General features: G+C 35.5%; 1 long non-coding RNA gene across 1 annotated transcript in view; it reads left to right on the top strand.

Annotated features, from left to right (window-relative positions):
• The window catches only part of LOC113618198 (uncharacterized), a 632,034-nt gene that overhangs the window by 100,319 nt on the left and 511,148 nt on the right, over positions 1-20,567 (top strand). Inside the window, exon 3 of the long non-coding RNA XR_003431920.1 lies at positions 8,831-8,913. This is a non-coding gene — a long non-coding RNA (uncharacterized LOC113618198). The remainder of the gene's footprint in view (positions 1-8,830; positions 8,914-20,567) is intronic.

Below are 20,567 nucleotides of genomic sequence, written 5' to 3'. Positions count from 1 at the left end.
ATAAGGCAACGGATAGAGTTTAGACTCTAAGTGTATTGGGAAGCCATTGGAGTGTTGTAAGCAGGTGAAAAATATGAACTTACTTCTCCTTTAGAAAGGTAATTCTGAAAAAATTCCTTCTACTCTTTGTACCTCACGTTCACTAGTTTGTAAGGCCTGCTAATTTTATGTCTGTCATAGCCCTTTCATCTACCTACTCTTCTCCATTCCTACTGTCACTACTTTAATTCAGGTTTTCGTTTTCTTCAGCTATTACTATCACCTACTAACTTGCCTCCCTGCCTCCAGTCTTTTTCCTTTTTGATCCATTCTAATTTCTGCCATTAGAGTTCTTTTACTTAAAAACTCATCAGCCTCTCAATGTTTCCAGAGTTAGGTCCAGAATCCCTATGTAGAAGGGTTTCAGAAAGAAGTCCTGTGTTTGTACCCAGACGTCTGGCAGGGTGGATCTAGCATTGTTAAATTTATTTGAGGAACCAAGTTTCTCAAAGGAAAAAACTCATTTTTAAAAACAATTTCAGCTCACTGGCTTGGTCCAAAGATAAGGGGTCAAAATTGGAGCAAAAGACTTATTTTTGAATGTAGTTAGGCATGCCACACCAGTTTCCCTAAGCCCAGTCTCATGGACTGAAGCAAAATGTCCAGGGAAAGTTAGATGTAACAAACAGAGATTCTTTAAGAGAAAATGAAGAACACAATGTAGCAGTAGTTTGTGTCCTCATAAAAGGTATACCATGAGCTACTCCCTTATTTAGAAAACCCATGAATCCCAAAGACAAATACTAGTAACAAAAGTGAGGTTACTAAGCACTCTAGAAAGATTAGACAGTGGGGTCCTCACACTATTTAATGAAGAAAACCATCAGCATCCATTGGAATGATTCTAACAGTTTAGGTTTTAGCTTTACAAGATACAAGCTTTATTCAAATTTGGACTAATCTTGTACAACTCAATGAGTTATTCAGGGCACTATTTGGCCTTTAGTGGAAATCATCACAGACAGGCTTGTAGATAAGTGGGTGATATCAGTGGAGAACACATTGTGCTGTGGGTTTATATTACAGCAATTAATCCAGCATCTGGGAGGAACACAGACTTAGGCCTTAACATCATCTCTCCATCAGAATCATTCCTCATTTAGCTCATTTGGCAAGCCTTGCTACTGCCTGAAAATAAAGGATCACAGATGAAAGTTGCCACATCCTGTTGAGAATGGGCAATTATCCTTTATTTGGTTTCCAACTTTCCTTGTAAACATGCCAACAGATAAAGTGTTGGTTTGAATGTAGTGCCATGAGAATTAACTTTTTCTCACCACATGAGTGAGGCATGTCCTCAGGTCTCATTTCCTGGAGATGGCTGTGTTCCTACCAGGCATTACTTTCCAGTGGCTATGTCTGTATGACAATGAGTAATCATTCTAAAAGGGAATAAAGTGGTCAAGTCAGTGGACCAATGGCCTATCTTTGTGATCACGCCATACCGACCACTTGTTTTTAGGTAAAAAAAAAAAAAAAAGATAGTTTTAATGTTTTCCCTTGGAGTATTGGGTCCAAGTATGGCAAGATGGGAACTGCTTCCTCAGGCTTTGTCCTGCAAGGGCCTGTGCTTATTCCCAATTCTTGTCCCACAAAGGATTGCTGATGCATGATTGCAATGGGCTTGCAGTCATGCAGGTGATATAGTCACCTATTATTTGGGGGAATAGTTCTTACAGGGGAATTCAGGGTAAAGAACACAAGATTTTGAATCACAGCCTAACTCTTGAACACGAGATTTTGAATCACAGCCTAACCAGTTTTATATATCTTTGAAATTACATTTATTTTTATTGTGGTAAAAAACACATAATATGAAATTTATCACTTTAAATATTTTCAAGTGTACAGTTCAGTAGTGTTAAGTACATCACACTGTTGTGAAACAAATCTCCAGAACTTTTTCAAATCTGAAACTCTATATCCATTACACAGCAACTTTCCATTTCCTTCTCCTTTCAGCCCCTAGTAATCACCATTCTGCTTCCCGTATCTATAAACTTGACTATCTTAGATACTTCATATAAGTGGAATCATGTAGTATTTAGCTTCTTTTGACTGCCTTTATTCCATTTAGCATAATTTCCTCAAGGTTCATCCACATTGTAGCATATGACAGGATTTCCCTCCTTTTCAAGGCTGAATAATATGTGTACACCACATTTTATTTATCCATTTATCCACGGAGGTTACATTTTGTTATTTGAAAAATGGGAAATAATAAGTCATTTTTAGCTCAAAGAGTCACTGTCATCTTCTAGTGTAAACTTTGAAGCAGTACATGTTTGTTACTGTTATATTGGAAAGTTATGTTATAGTAGAAAGCATGGTAAAAGATTCATGAAATCTGGGTTCTAATCTTGACTCTGCTGCCACTTTTCTAAATATATCAGCAGTCTACATGCTCTGGGGCTGCAAGGTACTCATCTGTAAAATCATTTCTATTAACTACTCAACAGGATTTTTGAGAGGTGAAGGAGGCAGATTCATTTCTCAGAGATCTCTCGGTAATTTTTGGTGCCAGGTGCTCAGCTGTTAGTTCTGGATGTGGCCTTTTTTATCATTCAGGAGGGACAAGCTTGTACCAGAGCCTCAGTCTCCTGATCTATAAAAATGATTGAAGCTAATCCAGAGCAATGAAGTCACTGAACTTTAAAACCACCAATTAAAAAAAAACAAACCATTTATTGATAAACATAGACATTTTGTGTCCTACTCCAGTGTTATTGTAACATTTTAAAAGATGCTATGTGACAAAAAACAAAGTACTTTAGTTATAGAATGTGCTTTTTTCAAAACTGTATGTTCCAACCACTCCCTCTTTTTCCTCTTGAGAGTCTAATAACAACACTGTCCAGCACATACCCTCAAAATATCTTGTAGAATTGAAATAGAAAAGTTTTAAGGCACAATTTAGAATTCTGTGGCTTGTATTTTTGAACTTAGGTAGTTTTCCATTGCCTTGGTTCTTGCATTTGCAAGTTCTTTCTGTGCCAAATGTGTGGCTGGCCTTGTCACTAATGACTTCTGGCAGTGTAACTCTTATCAAAATGACAGACTTAACAGTAGATGGAGAGAGAGATCTATATTTTGAAGGACACTGGATACTAGATACATAATATTAATAAACATTACATTCATTTTTGTCTAAATTGGGTAAAATAAAGCAATAGTAACATGTTTGAAAAGTGCCAGTCTAAGAAATGTGCTGCCTGGCTAAACATTGAGCAGTAGGAGGCAAGGACTAAGAAGATACAGAAGTTTGCTGAATCCTCGTTCTCCTCTGTTCTAGTGTGCCACTTAATCACCTTGTCACCAGGTTAAGTGTAAGCTTTGTGTTGGAGATGGAGTGGGCAAAGGGCATCAAGGGAGTGTGAAGTAGGAAACCTGTGAGAATAGAAGGAGCTTTCTGATTACAGTTAGAATTTTATTAGCTTGATTATCAACATCTCAGGTCAAATTAAATTCAGTTAGATAAACACTGATTCTCAAAGGTAATGTTTAAGATCTAGCTATCTTAGAATAACTTGTTAATTACATATTTATACCATTTAAATTTAATACTGAAAACTTCTTTAATAAAAGCCTAAACAATTAACAATATATGAAGTATGAATTATGTCTTATTGTGAATATCTAAATGTTTAGTCATCAAGAATCTTAAAAATAATGTCATATATAGTTTTTTACATATTACAAATTAAGACCGTCTGTTTATCCTGTTGATAAGCAATTATTTACATTTTTGGGTATTATTAATTGGACATGAAGCTATTAAAAACACACTTTGATAAGTATGTTGATGAAATGGAATGAAAGCCAGAACAAAGAACTTTAAAGAGATATTTTAGACAAGTCTTTTTATTGTATCTACCATAACCACTATCCTAAGTGAACATGATAGCCAGTGCTATTCAATTATAAGTGATGATTTAAAAAAACAAACAACCCAATCCAAAAATGGGTAGAAGACCTAAATAGACATTTCTCCAAAGAAGATATACACATTGCCAACAAACACATGAAAGGATGCTCAACATCACTAATCATTAGAGAAATGCAAATCAAGACTACAATGAGGTATCACCTCATACCAGTCAGACTGGTGATCATCAAAAAACCTACAAACAATAAATGCTGGAGAGGGTGTGGAGAAAAGGGAGCCCTCTTGCACTGTTGGTGGGAGGTTATTTCTTTAGAAATAAATATTAAATAATACCAGTTTGAGGGAGTGTCAAATTATTGGTCAGCTCTGAAGATGAACATGTTCTAGTCTGGTTGCAAGGACTTTTTATGGAAATCATGTGGTTTTGTCTATGCATGGGAAGAAGGCTGATCAGGCAGTTACAAAGAAGCATAGATGAAGGAGTGATTAATTGTACCTGGTAGTAAGGATGTTTATTCAGGAATCCTCTATATAAAACACAGTGCTTGAGATGAGCTTTGAATTCTGACCTGGTGTTCACTGGGCAAAGGGGATATGTCCATCACAGAGGATGCAGTGTGAGTGCAAGGCACAGCATGTTGAGCAGTGTGGTTTGTCTGGGGAACTGGCAAGATTTCAGTGTGTACACAGAGATGAGGCCGGGTCAGAGATCTAGGAGACCTTAAATGCTTGCTGAATGATCAGAGGTGGAAGAAAGAGAAAATGGGATCAAAGATAAGGCTAAGGTTTCAAATCATATTCATTTTTCCTTGAGAACATTTTTGATTGCTATGTACATAGGTACTACAATGTTTTTGATCAAAATCTTGTAAAAGTATTTACAAACAGGAAATCTCCTTGTCATCAAACATTAGAAAAAATAGGTTTTGTAACAATGATAATAATCCTGTTAAATAGAATATCTTCCTGAAACAAAAACACAAATCAATTTTAAAATAAGGAGTAAACCTCATTTAACCTTGTGACTTTTATGCAGTGTTAGAGATGCTGTCTAAAGTGTGGCAATTAACAAATCCTGCTCTAATCCAGGGAATGTAAAATCAATCTTTAAGCCTTTTAATGCTTTATTCAAGTGTGTGGTGGGGGGGCGGGGAGAGAGGTTTTAGAAATATTAAGAAGGGCATATCAGGCAGATACAACGTGCATGATCTGCACAGGGTTATAAACTTAATTGTATATAAAAGCAATAATTATTTGACTGGTTAAATTATAAATGAAGTATATAAACAACTGAATTTATTTAGAATTTTTTATACAAATAGACACCCATGATATGAAGTTGTAAAATAGAGCAGAGTGCATTATAACATTGTTTTTTCTTCATTGATGATATCAGATGTAGCAAGGGTTTATTGCTCCCCCATTTCCTGGTTAAGGTAATACAAAATTCACCACCACTCCATAAATACACTTAGAATGTCCTCAACTGTTTCTGCAAGACAAGCTAGTGTCTCATGAGTGTTCCTGAATAGGTCCTCTCAGTCACTACATGTTTCTTCCTCTTTTGGCCTTTGTTTCTTTTGGAGGTGTTACCAAGAGGATTCATCAAGGTGTGTTTCCCTCTCCTTGCTTCTCAGATTGTCTCCTATTGCTTCCTGTTAATAACCACTGTGCCGAAGTCTCACTGGACTGAAGTTGTTCTTTTAAAGAGGAGAAGATACCTCCAAACACACACACATCTATGTGCCAAACCCTGTAAAGAAGGTTTCAAATATATGTCAGTTGTATTCCCTGAAACTTACTTAGATCATGCATAAACCATTATTTCAGCATCTGCTTGAGCATCTCTCTTCTTTGGGCTTAAACAGGAGTTCATACGAACTGGCCTGGAAGCTATCAGTCAACACAGGGATTGTTTTTTATGCTAAATCTTTTCTTTTCATTGAACTGTAGTTTAGAATTAACAAATAATTATTTGATTTTAAACTTTTAAATAATCCTATTAGGTAGGTAGGACAGGTATTATTATCACCATTTTATAGACCAGAAACCTGAAACTTGGAAAGCTGCATTTACTCAGCAAGTAAGTTGTAGAGCTGAAACTCAAATCCTGGTTATCTGAGTTCAGATCCAGTGTACTGTGGTCAACTGTCTCCACAAAGATGGAGATATGCCATCCTTTAATGCTTGCTGACTAATCACAGAATGTCATTCCACCCTTAACTGAAAGTAGATTCCCCTCATAGGAACCTCATCAGAGCCATGATTCCTTTCCCCAGAAAAATCCGTATTAGTGGGCAACCCCATGCACAGACACACACTTCACATCCTTTTGTAAGTAGTTACAAGGGTTTTAAGGATGTTGTGAACCACAAAGCCACATTTAGAGAGATGTCTCCCCTGTAGATGCTGATCCTGTCCTCCAAGGCTGGTTTTATAGAAGAAGCTTTACCATGTATATTTTGGTGCTAGTGCTATTTATTTCTTTTGTTTTCAAAATTCTTTATCCAAGGCATATGTCTTCATTTAAAAATAGGTAAACATGCATACAAGTGATTGGGTCTACATGGCAAAAAAGAAATTTAAATACTCAAGAGTTCTGTTTTCCTGGAAGTTGTCGTAACACATTATGGTTTCTTATCATGTTTACAGTATTGAATTGAACTGTTAAATAATACCTATATATTTGAATTTAATTTTTTGTTTATATACATATATATATATACACACACATACATATTTAATTACTTCTTCAAATTACTTAGAGCAGATTTGAACAAAAGCTTCTTGAGCAAACACTTAACTAAATATTTTTAATATCTTAAGTATGTCTGCATGACCCTTTTGGTCAATTGAGTGGTTGACTGACTAGTATCTGATCAATATCAGTAATGTATGTGAACACTGTCAAGGATGGTAGCGGAGGCAGGGGCTCAGACTCAGTGGTTCCCAACCTTGGCTGCACTTCTAAATCACCTGGGGGACCTTTAAAAAAATGCTTTAGACTGTGGCTCCAATTCCAGGGATTCTGATTTAACTGTATGGTGCATGGCCTGAGCAATAGGATTTTTTAAAAGTTTTCAAGTGATTTCAGTTTGTACCTAAGGTTAACAATCACTGCCCTAATGTATTTGTTTCCCCTCAAAATGGGACAATTGTCAGAAAGCACAGGAGAGAGTATATTAATTATAATCTATCAAGCCAGGATAAACTGATATTATTTTGAGGAGAGGAGCTGAATTTAACTGGAGTATAGTAGACCAAAGTGATAAATTCAGCCCACTTTTTTATAAATCAGTCTTTATTTTTCCCTATTAAAAGTCACACAGAACATATAAAATCTGAATCTATAAACTGATGACATAGTCAATGTAATTAGCCTTTCCACTGTGCCTAAAGAATCATAATCCATGATTGTGTTTCATCAGAACCATGGAATGTAGTATCTGTAAGTCTCACCTGAGCTGTGATGCATTTCTTATTTTTAACATACTGCAAAATATCATGTATACCCGATTACATTTGTGAATCATAGTTTAATAAACCCTATCAAAAGTTTTATGGAAAAACCTTCAAGGCTGAATTCCTGTCATCAGAGGAACTTTCCGTTTTTTTGTCCCATATCTAGAGTGGTTTAGGGAGTTGGAATACTAGTGAAGGGGAAGGAAAGGAAGAGCTTTAGAGGAGCCCAGGGAATATGGGGCCAGCTTAATAATTTTAACTCATATTTATAATGGTGTCTTTCCTGGAAACTTATTCCTCCTGTACCATCATTTCAAGAAATGTAATATAAACAATTGAAGATGTGCAGTTACCTGAGGAGCAAGAAGAGTAGAGTTAGAAGGATGATTTCAGGGCTGACTCCTGATTACCTTGTGCCTCTCTCTACTCCTGCATTTAGCCTATGCAATAACTAGCAGAACTCTACCTGAAAGGACTGGGAGCAAAGAGCAATCTCTGGAAAAGCTTTAGCTTTTAAATGTAGATGATTAGATTAAAAATGGAGTGAATGGGAAAAAATGCAAATACATCTGCATCATTTTTCATATGCCTCCATTCTTTTTTCCTTCCTTCTTCATACTCTCTCATAATGCTAGTTTAGCAATGCAGTCTTTTTCTTAAAGTATAGTGTTCTATTTAATGATGGGCAAAAGATACCCCTCCCTCCCCTAAATGATGGTATAAATCCAGGTTTACAAAACTGATAAAAATGATTAAAAGAGAAAATATCAAAGACTATAAAATCATCAGATTAATAATAATGGAAATGTGTCAACATCCTGCTCGAAATGTTAATACCTATGTCTTTTTATTCTATGTACAATTCAAAACAAATATTTTAAAAATGAGAATAGTAAAGGGCACTTCAGCAATGTAGGAAAGTTCTAGTTGCTCCCTGTCCTCATTAATCCATGGTGCTGTCTTATTTTCATTTTAGTCATTCTGATATGTGGGTAGTAGTATCTCACAGTAGATTTAATTTGAATTCCTCTAGTGAATAAAGAAGTTGATTACTTTTTCATATATTTTTTGGCCTTTGGGATATCCCTTTTTAAACAAGGTGTTAAAGTCTGTTACCCACTTTATTATTGGGTTGTCTGTCTTTTTCTTATTAATTTGTAGAATTTCTTTATATATTCTTAGTACAAGCCTTTTGTCAGTTTCATGCGTTGAGAATATTATCTTCCACAATGTGGCTTGTCTTTTTATTCCATTGATGATATCTTTTGAAAGTTTGGATCACCCCACCACTTAGGCCAACAGAGGCAATATCTGAGGGTGGGGGGGTATTTACGGTGGATACTGGAGAAAGGAGAGCATGCACGCCAGTAGGGCCCTGAGATTAACCATGTGACAGGGATGTGGTTCATCCCACTGACCTTCCTTTTTTGGATTTCTCCTCAGGAAGAAAAGCCTGTGAACATGGCACGAGTGGTGGACTGTGGCAGCCATGAGATGTGCCTCGCAGACCTCTAACTGCAGGGAGTGTGAGTAATGATGTTAAACACCTTTTCTTGTTTATCGGCCATTTATAAATCTTCTTTTGTATAGTGTCTGTTCAGTTCTTTTGCTCACTTAAAATATTGGTGTCTTTTTGTCTTATTGACGTACACTAGTTTTTTACACATTCTAAATATGAATTCTTTGTTAGATAAATGTGTAGAGACTATTTTTCTCTTAGTCTGTGGCTTGTTCTTAATGGTATTTTTTGGATGATTTTCATTTTAAAGAAGTCCAATTTAACTTTTTTCTTTTATGGTTAGTACTTTTTGCATCCTGCCCAATGAATTATAATCCATCCTAATTTCTTTTTTTTTAACACCTTTATTGGAGTATAATTGCTTTACAATGGTGTGTTAGTTTCTGCTGTATAACAAAGTGAATCAGTTATACATATACATATGTTCCCATATCTCTTCCCTCTTCCGTCTCCCTCCCTCCCACCCTCCCTATCCCACCCCTCTAGGTGGTCATAAAGCACCGAGCTGATCTCCCTGTGCTATGTGGTGCTTCCCACTAGCTATCTATTTTACGTTTGGTAGTGTATATATGTCCATGCCACTCTCTCACTTTGTCACAGCTTACCCTTCCCCCTCCCCATATCCTCAAGTCCATTCTCTAGTAGGTCTGTGTCTTTATTCCCGTCTTGCCCCTAGGTTCTTCATGACCTTTTTTTTTTTTTCTTAGATTCCATATATATGTGTTAGCATACGGTATTTGTTTTTCTCTTTCTGACTTACTTCACTCTGTATGACAGATTCTAGGTCTATCCACTTCACTACAAATAACTCAATTTCGTTTCTAAGTTCTTGAAAATATTCTGTTAAAGCCTTTAGATTTTAGCCTGCACATTAAAGCTATGATGCATCACAATTACTTTTATACGTAACGTTAGGTAGGTGTGAAGGTTCTCTCTGATATGTAGATGTTTCATAATAATTTATTGAAAAAAACCCCTCTACCCCCCCCACACTTTCCCATTGAATTGTATTGGTCAAAAACTATTGATCATGTGTGTGTGGTTTTTAAATGGACTTTGTTTTTTTATCTTGACCTGTTTATTTTCTTTGCATCAGTACCAAACTGTCTTATTTACTATAGCTTTATAGTAAATCTTAAATGTGATAGTATAAATCCTCCAACTTTGTTCTTCTTCAAAATTTTCTTGGTCCTTTATATAACCATATGAATTTTAGAATTAGCTTTTCAAGTTCCATAAGAAAGCCTACTAGGATTTTGGTTGGGATTTTACTGAGTCTTTAGATCAGTTTGGGGAGAATTGACCTCTTAACAAATTGATAATTGTCTATTCCTGCCTTAGAGGCAAAACTGACACAGTAGAAAACCAACTCAAGGTTACTCAGAACAGGCTGGAAAGAGTCTTATAGATAAAGAGGTGATTGTCATCTGAAAGAAGACGATATACATGAAAAATTTTTCAGAAGTACAGCATATGGCAAATAAAATGCTAAAGGGGAGAATGGAGCTAATGGGACAGAATCAACATTCAAATTCATAGTAGAGCATTTACTAAAGTAAAGCATCAATAAGGCTAATTATATTTTAGGAAAAACTAATAGAGGATAGCTTCATGAAGATAAGATTTAGGGAAGTTACTCAATTTCAAGGACAGAGAATAGTATATTAGATCTCTGGTCAATATGGTGTGCTAAACTAACATAGAAAATGCCACCCCTATCTAAAACACATGTTGATAAATTTAACAACAGACTTTCAAAAAAACATGTCAATTCTTAAAAACAACAAGGAAAGTCCCTAGGAGGTAGAAATAAAGAAGGATTGGAAAGCTATAGTTACAAGTGAGGGAAGCTGAAGCTGAAAGTTTATTAGAACTGGACATGTGCTGCAGTGGCTAAGATTCGAAGACCTGGACTCAAATCAGAGTGAAACCTAGGGCTGTGGTTGGCAGGGGACTAGAACTGAACTCCTTATATAAAACTTAGAACCATCAAGTGTTGTCTAGTCCTTGAAGTAGAGGCTACAAAAACTTAGAGACTAGGAAGTACCAGCATGGTGTGGTGGGAAAAGAACCACCATGAGAAATCACAACTCCAAATATGAATTGCCAGACTTGAGTGTGGAGTTCAAATTTGCACTTCTCATACATTTTAGCAATTATCAGTCCAAAAATAAGCACACATGAGTCTAAAATTAGTGAAATACATGAGGCTGTAGTAGAGCCATATGAAAAATCCCATGAAGAATTTTCCACAACCCAGCACATGTAGACTTCCCAGGAAATAGCACTAAGGGAATGATATCACAACAAATAATAATATATAATAGGAAGTAATGAACAGAGAATGAGAGTAAATGTACAAAATGGCTTGAATGACATGCCAAGAAATATCTGTATGAAATGACCAAAGGACTATTTTCCATATGTTAAAGAGAATAAAAGAAACAACATCAACTATTAGACAAAATCAGAACATTATAGAAAAAGAATAGGGAAATTTTAAAATACTAAAATATAAATTCCAGACACTAAAAGCATGTGATTTTTGAAATTGAAACCATAGTATATATGACAAAGAAAAGGCTAGCTATAGTTGAAGAGAGGAAGATATTTAGAATACAACAGAGAGAAATTATGTGTTGGAAAATAGGAAGAAGAAATGAAAAGACATGGAAATATGGAGTGAAAAGACCAATATACAAGTTACAAAAGGATAGATAGAGAGTTGGGGAGAAAAAATGTTTGAAAACAGGTTTGATGGTCTAGAGTTTTAGAAAACTTGTGAAAACATAGATTTGCAGACTGAAAGATCCGTCTCAGTTCTGAAATGGAAAAATAAAAACAAATCTATTCCTAAATCTATTTCAAGTCAATAGAGAGAAATAAAGGGGAAAAAATAAAGAAGAAACATGTCAATTAATTCAGTGCAAGAGCAGAAAAAGAATGAAGCAAAGAAAAATCATTATAAAAATAAAACACAAAAGAAGATGGTGGAGATAGGATAAAACATACCAGAAATCATCATAAAAAATAGATTAAATTCACATATGTAAAAGAGACATTCAAATTTGTCAGATACTACGTAGATATATTCCATTTGTACTAGATACAAAACATTACATAGTAACCCAGAAATGTAAAATACATTTTTGGAAAAAATGTACCAGGAAGTGCCAGTCAAATAAATACTTGTTGATTAATAAAAAATTATTTAACATGTGAAACATTAATAGAGATGAAAGCATTATCACATACAAGATAAAAGGACTATTCCACCAAGAAATAATAAAATTAAACTTTATGTATCATGGCTTCAAAATATTTGAAGCATATTTAAATATTTTAATATTAAATATTTAAAGAGTGAAGGTGTTCAAAGGTACAAACTTCTAGTTATAAAATAAATAAGACCTGGGGATGTAATATACAGCATGGTGATGATAGTTAACAATACTGTATTGTATATTTGAAAGTTGCTAAGAGAGTAGGTCTTAAAAGTTTTCTTCACAAGGGAAAAATTTGTTAAAAAGTATGTATTTAAAGCAAAAATTGACAGAATTATAAAAAGAATTTGACTAATCCATAGTTACGGCAGGAGATTTGCACGTGCCTTTTTTAGTAACTAATAAGTCAAGCAGACAAAAAAATTTTCAAGCATACAGAAGGTCTAAAGAATTCAGTTAACAAACTTGATCTAATAGATATTTATGATACCTGACACATACGGGTTCTGACCTTATCAAATAGAGAACCCATGTTCTTTCCAGGTACTCAGAGATTAATGACCTTTATTTCTAAGTTTGTTAAAATATTTCAAAAGTGACAGATTTCAAAAATAAAGTGTTGTATATACAAAGTACAGCATGACTATTATATATGTATATTGATCTGATGCAATGCAAATTTAAAATGGTATTAATGTATGTAATAACACATAGAAACCTGAATGAGTTGGATGGTGGTTGTCTCCGAGAAGAAAGGAAGCAGAATGACTCAAACAAAGGCTCAAAGTCTGGAATGGTTAGTTTTTTAACAGTAATTAAAAAGAGATCTAAAGCAAAATGTTGTTAGCATATTAATTCTGGGTTGTGATTATGTAGGTATTTGTTATTTTTTTTCTATATGGATAATTTTTTTAAACATCTTTATTGGAGTATAATTGCTTTACAATGGTGTGTTGTTTCTGCTGTATAACAAAGTGAATCAGCTATACATATACATATATCCCTATATCCCCTCCCTCTTGTGTCTCCCTCCCGCCCTCCCTATCCCACACCTCCAGGTGGTCACAAAGCACCGAGCTGATCTCCCTGTGCTATGCGGCTGCTTCCCACTAGCTGTCTGTTTTACATTTGGTAGTGTATATATGTCCATGCCACTCTCTCACTTCGTCCCAGTTTACCCTTCCCCCTCCCCATGTCCTCAAGTCCATTCTCTACATCTGCTTCTTTGTTCCTGTCCTGCCCCTAGGTTCTTCAGAACCATTTATTTATTTTTTTCAGATTCCATATATACGTGTTAGCATATGGTATTTGTTTTTCCCTTTCTTTCTTACTTGACTCTGTATGACAGATTCTAGGTCCATCCACCTCACTACAAATAACTCAGTTTCGTGTCTTTTTATTGCCAAGTAATATTCCATTGTATATATGTGCCACATCTTTATCCATTCATCTGTCGATGGACACTTAGGTTGCTTCCATGTGCTGGCTATTGTAAATAGTGCTGCAGTGAACATTGTGGTACATGACTCTTTTTGAATTGTGGTTTTCTCAGGGTATATGCCCAGTAGTGGGATTGCTGGGTCGTGTGGTAGTTCTATTTTTAATTTTTTAAGGAACCTCCATACTGTTCTCCATAGTGGCTGTATCAATTTACATTCCCACCAACAGTGCAACAGGGTTCCCTTTTCTCCGCACCTTCTCTGGCATTTACTGTTTGCAGATTTCTTGATGATGGCCATTTGGACCAGTGTGAGGTGATACCTCATTGTAGTTTTGATTTGCATTTCTCTAATGATTAGTGATGTTGAGTATCCTTTCATGTGTTTATTGGCAATCTGTATATTTCTTTGGAGAAACGTCTATTTAGGTCTTTGCCCATTTTTGGATTGGTGTGTTTGTTTCTTTGATATTGAGCTGCATGAGCTGCTTGTATATTTTGGAGATTAATCCTTTTTCAGTTCGTTTGCAAATATTTATCCCATTCTGAGTGTTGTCTTTTCGTCTTATGGTTTTGTTTGCTGTGCAAAAGATTTTGAGTTTCATTAGGTCCCACTTATTAATTTTTGTTTTTATTCCCATTTCTCTAGAAGGTGGGTCAAAAAGGATCTTGCTGTGATTTATGTCATAGAGTGTTCTGCCTATGTTTTCCTCTAAGAGTTTGATAGTGTCTGGCCTTACATTTAGGTCTTTAATCCATTTTGAGTTTATTTTTGTGTATGGTGTTAGGGAGTGTTCTAATTTCATTCTTTTACATGTAGCTGTCCAGTTTTCCCAGCACCAGTTATTAAAGAGGCTGTCTTTTCTCCATTGTATATTCTTGCCTCCTTTATCAAAGATAGGGTGACCATACGTGCATGTGTTTATCTCTGGGCTTTCTATCCTGTTCCATTGATCTCTCTTTCTGTTTTTGTGCCAGTACCATACTGTCTTGATTACTGTAGCTTTGTAGTGTAGTCTGAAGTCTGGGAGCCTGATTCCTCCAGCTCCGTTTTTCTTCCAAAAGATTGCTTTGGCTCTTCGGGGTCGTTTGTGTTTCCATATAAATTGTGCAATTTTTTGTTCCAGTTTTGCGAAAAATGCCAGTGGCCGTTTGATAGAGATTGCATTGAATCTGTAGATTGGGTAGTAGAGTCATTTTCACAATGTTGATTCTTCCAATCCAAGAACATGGTATATCTCTCCATCTATTTGTATCATCTTTAATTTCTTTCATCAGTGTCTTATATTTTTCTGCATACAGGCCTTTTGTCTCCTTAGGTACGTTTATTCCTAGGTATTTTATTCTTTTTGTTGCAGTGGTAAATGAGAGTGTTTCCTTAGTTTCTCTTTCAGATTTTTCATCATTAGTTTATAGGAATGCCAGAGATTTCTTTGCATTAATTTTGTATCCTGCTACTTTACCAAGTTCATTAATTAACTCTAGTTTTCTGGTAGCATCTTTAGGATTCTCTGGTATAGTATCAGGTCATCTGCAAACAGTGACAGCTTTACTTCCTCTTTTCCATTTGGAGTCCTTTTATTTTATTTTTTTCTGATTGCTGTGGCTAAAACTTCCAAAACTATGTTGAATAATAGTGGTGAGAGTGGACAACCTTGTCTTTTTCCTGATGTTAGAGGAAATGGTTTCAGTTTTTCACCATTGAGAAGGATGTTGGCTCTGGGTTTGTCATTTATGGCCTGCATTATGTTGAGGTAAGTTCTGTGTATGACTACTTTCTGGAGGGTTTTTATCATAAACAGGTGTTGAATTTTGTTGATAGCTTTTTCTGCATCTATTGAGATGATCATATGATTTTTCTCCTTCAATTTATTAATATGGTGTATCACATTGTTTGATTTGCATATATTGAAGAATCCTTGCATTCCTGGGATAAACCCGACTTGATGATGGTGTATGATCCTTTTAATGTGCTGTTGGATTCTGTTTGCTAGTATTTTGTTGAGGATTTTTGCATCTATGTTCATCAGTGCTATTGGCCTGTAGTTCTCTTTGTTTGTGACATCTTTGTCTGGTATTGGTATCAGGGTGATGGTGGCCTCATAGAATGAGTTTGGGAGTGTTCCTCCCTCTGCTTTATTTTGGAAGAGTTTGAGAAGCATAGGTGTCAGCTCTTCTCTCAGTTTTTGATAGAATTCACCTTTGAAGCCATCTGGTCCTGGGAATTTGTTTGTTGGAAGATTTTTCATCACAGTCTCAATTTCATTGCTTGTGATTGGTCTGTTTATATTTTCTATTTCTTCCTGGTTCAGTCTCAGATGGTTGTGCTTTTCTAAGAATTTGTCCATTTCTTCCAGGTTTTCCATTTTATTGGCATGTAGTTGCTTGTAGTAATCTCTCATGATCCTTTGTATTTCTGCAGTGTCAGTTGTTACTTCTCCTTTTCATTTCTAATTCTGTTGATTTGAGTCTTCTCCCTTTTTTTCTTGATGAGTCTGACTAATGGTTTATCAATTTCGTTTATCTTCTCAAAGAACCAAGTTTTAGTTTTATCGATCTTTGCTATTGTTTCCTTCATTTCTTTTTCATTTATTTCTGCTCTGATCTTTATGATTTCTTTCCTTGTGCTAACTTTGGGGGTTTCTTTTTCTTCTTTCTCTAATTACTTTAGGTGTAAGGTTAGGTTGTTTATTTGAGATGTTTCTTGTTTCTTGAGGTAGGATTGTATTGCCGTAAATTTCCTTCTTAGAACTGCTTTTGCTGCATCCCATAGGTTTTGGGTCGTCGTGTTTTCATTGTCATTTGTTTCTTGGTATTTTTTGACTTCCTCTTTGATTTCTTCAGTGATCTCTTGGTTATTAAGTAGTGTATTGTTTAGCCTCCATGTGTGTTTATTTCTTTCAGATTTTTTCCTGTAATTGATATCTAGTCTCATGGTGTTGTGATCTGAGAAGATACTTGATAAGATTTCAATTTTCTTAAATTTACCAAGGCTTGATTTGTGACTCAAGATATGATGTATCCTGGAGAATGTTCCATTAGCACTTGAGAAGAAAGTGTATTCTGTTGTTTTTGGATGAAATACCCTATAAATATCAATTAAGTCCATCTGGTTTAATGTATCATTTAAATCTTGTGTTTCCTTATTTATTTTCATTTTGGATGACCTGTCCATTGGTGAAAGTGGGGTGTTAAAGTCTCCTACTATTATTGTGTTACTGTCAATAAAATTTATTGTGTTTGGGGTCTCCTTTTCACAGGCTGCAGGTTTGTAGTTCCTGTTGTTTTTGGTGTCTGCCTCCAGTGGGTAAGTTTGGTTCAGTAGGTTGTGTAGGTATTCCTGGTGTAGGGGGTGGTGCCTGTTTCTGGTGGATGATGCTGGATCTTGTCTTTATGGTGGGCGGGACCATGTCTGGTGGTGTGTTTTGGTGTGTGTGTGACCTTATTATTATTTTAGGCAGCCTCTCTGCTAATGGGTGGTGGTGTGTTCCTGCTTTGCTAGTTGTTTGGTATGGGGTGTCCAGCCCTGGAGCTTGCTGGTCATTGAGTGGAGCTGGGTCTTAGCATTGAAATGTAGATCTCTGGGAGAGTTCTTGCTGATTGATATTATGAGGGGCTGGGAGGTCTCTGGTAGACCAGTGTCCTGAACTCGGCTCTTCCACCTCAGAGGCACAGGCCTGACACCTGGCTGGAGCACCAAGACCCTGTCAGCCACACGGCCAGGTTCGTAAGGAGTTTCTTGCCTTTTGGGAAGTCTGAGGTCTTTTACCAGCGTTCAGTAGGTGTTCTGTAGAAGGTGTTCCACATGTAGATGTATTTTTGATTTATTTGTGGGGAGGAAAGTGATCTCCATGTCGTAGTCCTCTGCCATGTTGAAGGTTCTCTGGTATCTGTTATCTTATACTGTAATTTTCTGCATGTTTGAAAATATAAAAGTATTTTAAAAAGAGTGAGAAAATCTTGTGGAAAAATTAACTGGTAGGTAAAAATTTGCTTTTGGGATGTTACATCCTAAGTCATATCTTGATATGTTGATATAAGCTTGATATTATGGGCTCTGATAAAATGCAATGTTGGGAAAATCTTTATATTAGCAACAGGGTTTTAGCAAATTTCTTGGCATTCGTCCAAAAAAGTTCTGTAGAAGTGGAACAGTTTTGGGGCGGTTTATCCAAAGGACCATAGAGTCTTGCTTCTTTATCGCTAAGACCAGAGCTGATCACTTTGGATGTGTTGCAGTGAACCTCAGATATCATAGAGCTGTTTCAATAATTAAAGGCAGTAATGTATGCCAGGTACATAATACAAATAAAAAACAAAATTATGCTGTTAACATTAAGTATCCAATCAGAAGAAACAGTTTGCTCAAAAATATGTAGAAAATCAAGCTAGCTTCAGTATTCTCTTGGGGACCTTAGATACCAGTAGTCAACCAAGCAATACATAAATACATAAAGAGTCAATAAGGATAGACTAACATGCCCCCAGTGTTTCACATCAGCCATGTTTTCATTCATGTATGAATGTAACCTAAAAATAAATATGCAAGGAATCCTCAGATATATCAACTGTGTGTTCTCGCTAAGAAACTTACCTAAACAAAGAATCCTTCATCAAAAAAAAGGAGCACCTCTCTTTGTTTTTGTTTAATGCTCTGTATATCGTGTTCACTTTTGCCCAACATTGATATTACTCCATTTGTTCTCTTTTTATTTGTATACTTCTGGTTTTCCTTTGCCTACTCTTTTATTTTCATGCTATGAATTATAGTTTAGATATATGTTTAGATATTTTAGATATCATCTTGTGTACAGTATATGTTTTAGACTTTGTTTGTCTTACCTCTTCTCAATTTTAGTCAATTTCTCTTAAAAAGTGATTTTTATCTCACTTACCTTCATTGCTGTGATAAATGTTTGGGCTTAATTCTCTTTTACTCATGTTTCTTTATGTATGATCCTATTTTCGTCTTTCTCGCTATGTCCTGTTTCCTTTCTGTTTATATATAAACAGGGGGTACCTGTTTCCTTGATACCCCCTCCCAACTCCTCCGTCACATCCTAGTAACTTGAAAGTATATACTGCAGCATATTTTTAGGTCTACTAATAATTAACTCCATTAATATAAGTTCTCATTTTACAGCTTGAGGAATAAAATGATACATGTTGATCTCCTCTTATAATAGGTAAGGAATTAGTAAATGTGTAGTTCTGTTTTCTTTTTTTATTCTCTGGTATCATTAATCTTTTTGTCTTTACCTTACGTAGCTTTTGTTTAAATAATGATAACAATTGTATTCTCATTTGTAGAGAGCTATGTATTACATCAGTAATTTGGGCCTGACAGGGCAGGAAGATTAAAACATAGACAAAATGAATTTGAACAATTATTATAAATATATTCATTAATAGAATGTACCATACTTAATGCCCTTAAAAAAGAAACCAAATAGTTTAAATGCTATGATAAATTTACAAAAATGACCATACATTAGTCCACAAAGAAAACCTTAATAAATGCTTTAGATTGGAAAGAGTGCAACTATACCTTCTAATCACAGTGCAATAAAAATTAGAAGTCCACGACAAAGAAAAGGAGTAAACAATGAAAATTATTTTCAAACATTTAAGAAACTAAATAACATTTAGAAAAATAAACATTTCAAACATTGAGAAGAGTAAATAAATATAAAGTTTTAAAAACTTTTACAAAATAACTTTTTTTTAAAATTGGGGTATAGTTGCTTTACAATGTTATGTTAGTTTCTGTTGTACAACGAAGTGAATCAGCTATATGTATATATATACTCCTCCCTCTTGGACCTCCCTCCCACCCCACTCCTCCATCCCATCCATCTAGGTCACCACAGAGCACCAAGCTGAGCTCCCTGTGCTATACAGCAGGTTCCCACTAAGCTATCTGTTGTGAAATAGAAAAACAAAATATTCACTAGCTGTGTGACTCTGAGTAAGTTATATTTCATCACTGTGCCAGTGTTTCTTTATATGTAATATGATTATCGTGAGGATTAAATAAGTTAATATATATAAGATCATTAGAACAGTGCCTGGCACGTGGTTAAGCACTCAAGCAGTGAGGCTGAGATTCAAAATCAAACAGCCAGCTACCCCAGCCACTGCTCTGAGCCACTCCACTGTGCTTCCTTGGTTTTTGGAGGGCAGATACTGTATGTTCGGCTTTCAACCTGCCAACAAAATTGATTTTTAAAAATTTACTGAGAGCCACCTATGTGCAAGATATCATGAAGACTTTGTAGCTGATAAACACATGAATATGACATATTTCTTGCCCTCAGGAACTAATTCTCTAGCCAAAGAGACAATACCAGTGAATAACCAATTATATTTCAAGGCTGGATGTAGGGTGTTTGACTGTGGCTGTGGGTAGGTCAGAGCTCCCCAAATTACACTTTGGGGATGAAGAGGCAGAGAACCTTCTTTGGAATATCCATGCTTTTGGAGTTCCTTTTTTTTTTTTCCCTTATGGGCCACAAATCTATGGTGATATTCTCTGAAGTTTATGGTGAGTTCTATACTTTCAGTGTTTTGATTGCATGTCCTAAAAAGACAATGAGACTTCCCCACCCAGGCATTTTGTTACTCATATGGCCAAGGAAACGACTTTGGGAGAAACTTAGTAAGTAAATTTATAAATAAATATGACTAAGTAGAATGCAACTTCTGAGCCTCTCCCCTTTCAGAAAACGAAATGAGTGATAACTATAAAAAGAAAGACACTATAATTTATTCTCTAATTTGGATGACCCACTGGGAAAAATCTTTGATAGTCATAGATAGGAGGGTGAGAGAAATCAGTCCTGCTAGAATTGCTCTTTCAGTTGTCAGCACATTTTAATGAAATGCCACTCTTTTCATACCAAATCCTGAAGGAAACCTCTGGGTATGATTAATGAAATGATTTCACTCCCAAATGGAGTCTAAACTAAAATAAAGCCTCTCACATTTTGCAAAGGACAG

The sequence above is a fragment of the Aethalodelphis obliquidens genome, unplaced genomic scaffold, assembly GCF_003676395.1.
Source record: "Aethalodelphis obliquidens isolate GAN/ISIS:26980383/991018 unplaced genomic scaffold, ASM367639v1 scaffold5, whole genome shotgun sequence".
Taxonomy (NCBI): Eukaryota; Metazoa; Chordata; class Mammalia; order Artiodactyla; family Delphinidae; genus Aethalodelphis; species Aethalodelphis obliquidens.
This window is presented reverse-complemented; position numbering and strand designations above follow the sequence as displayed.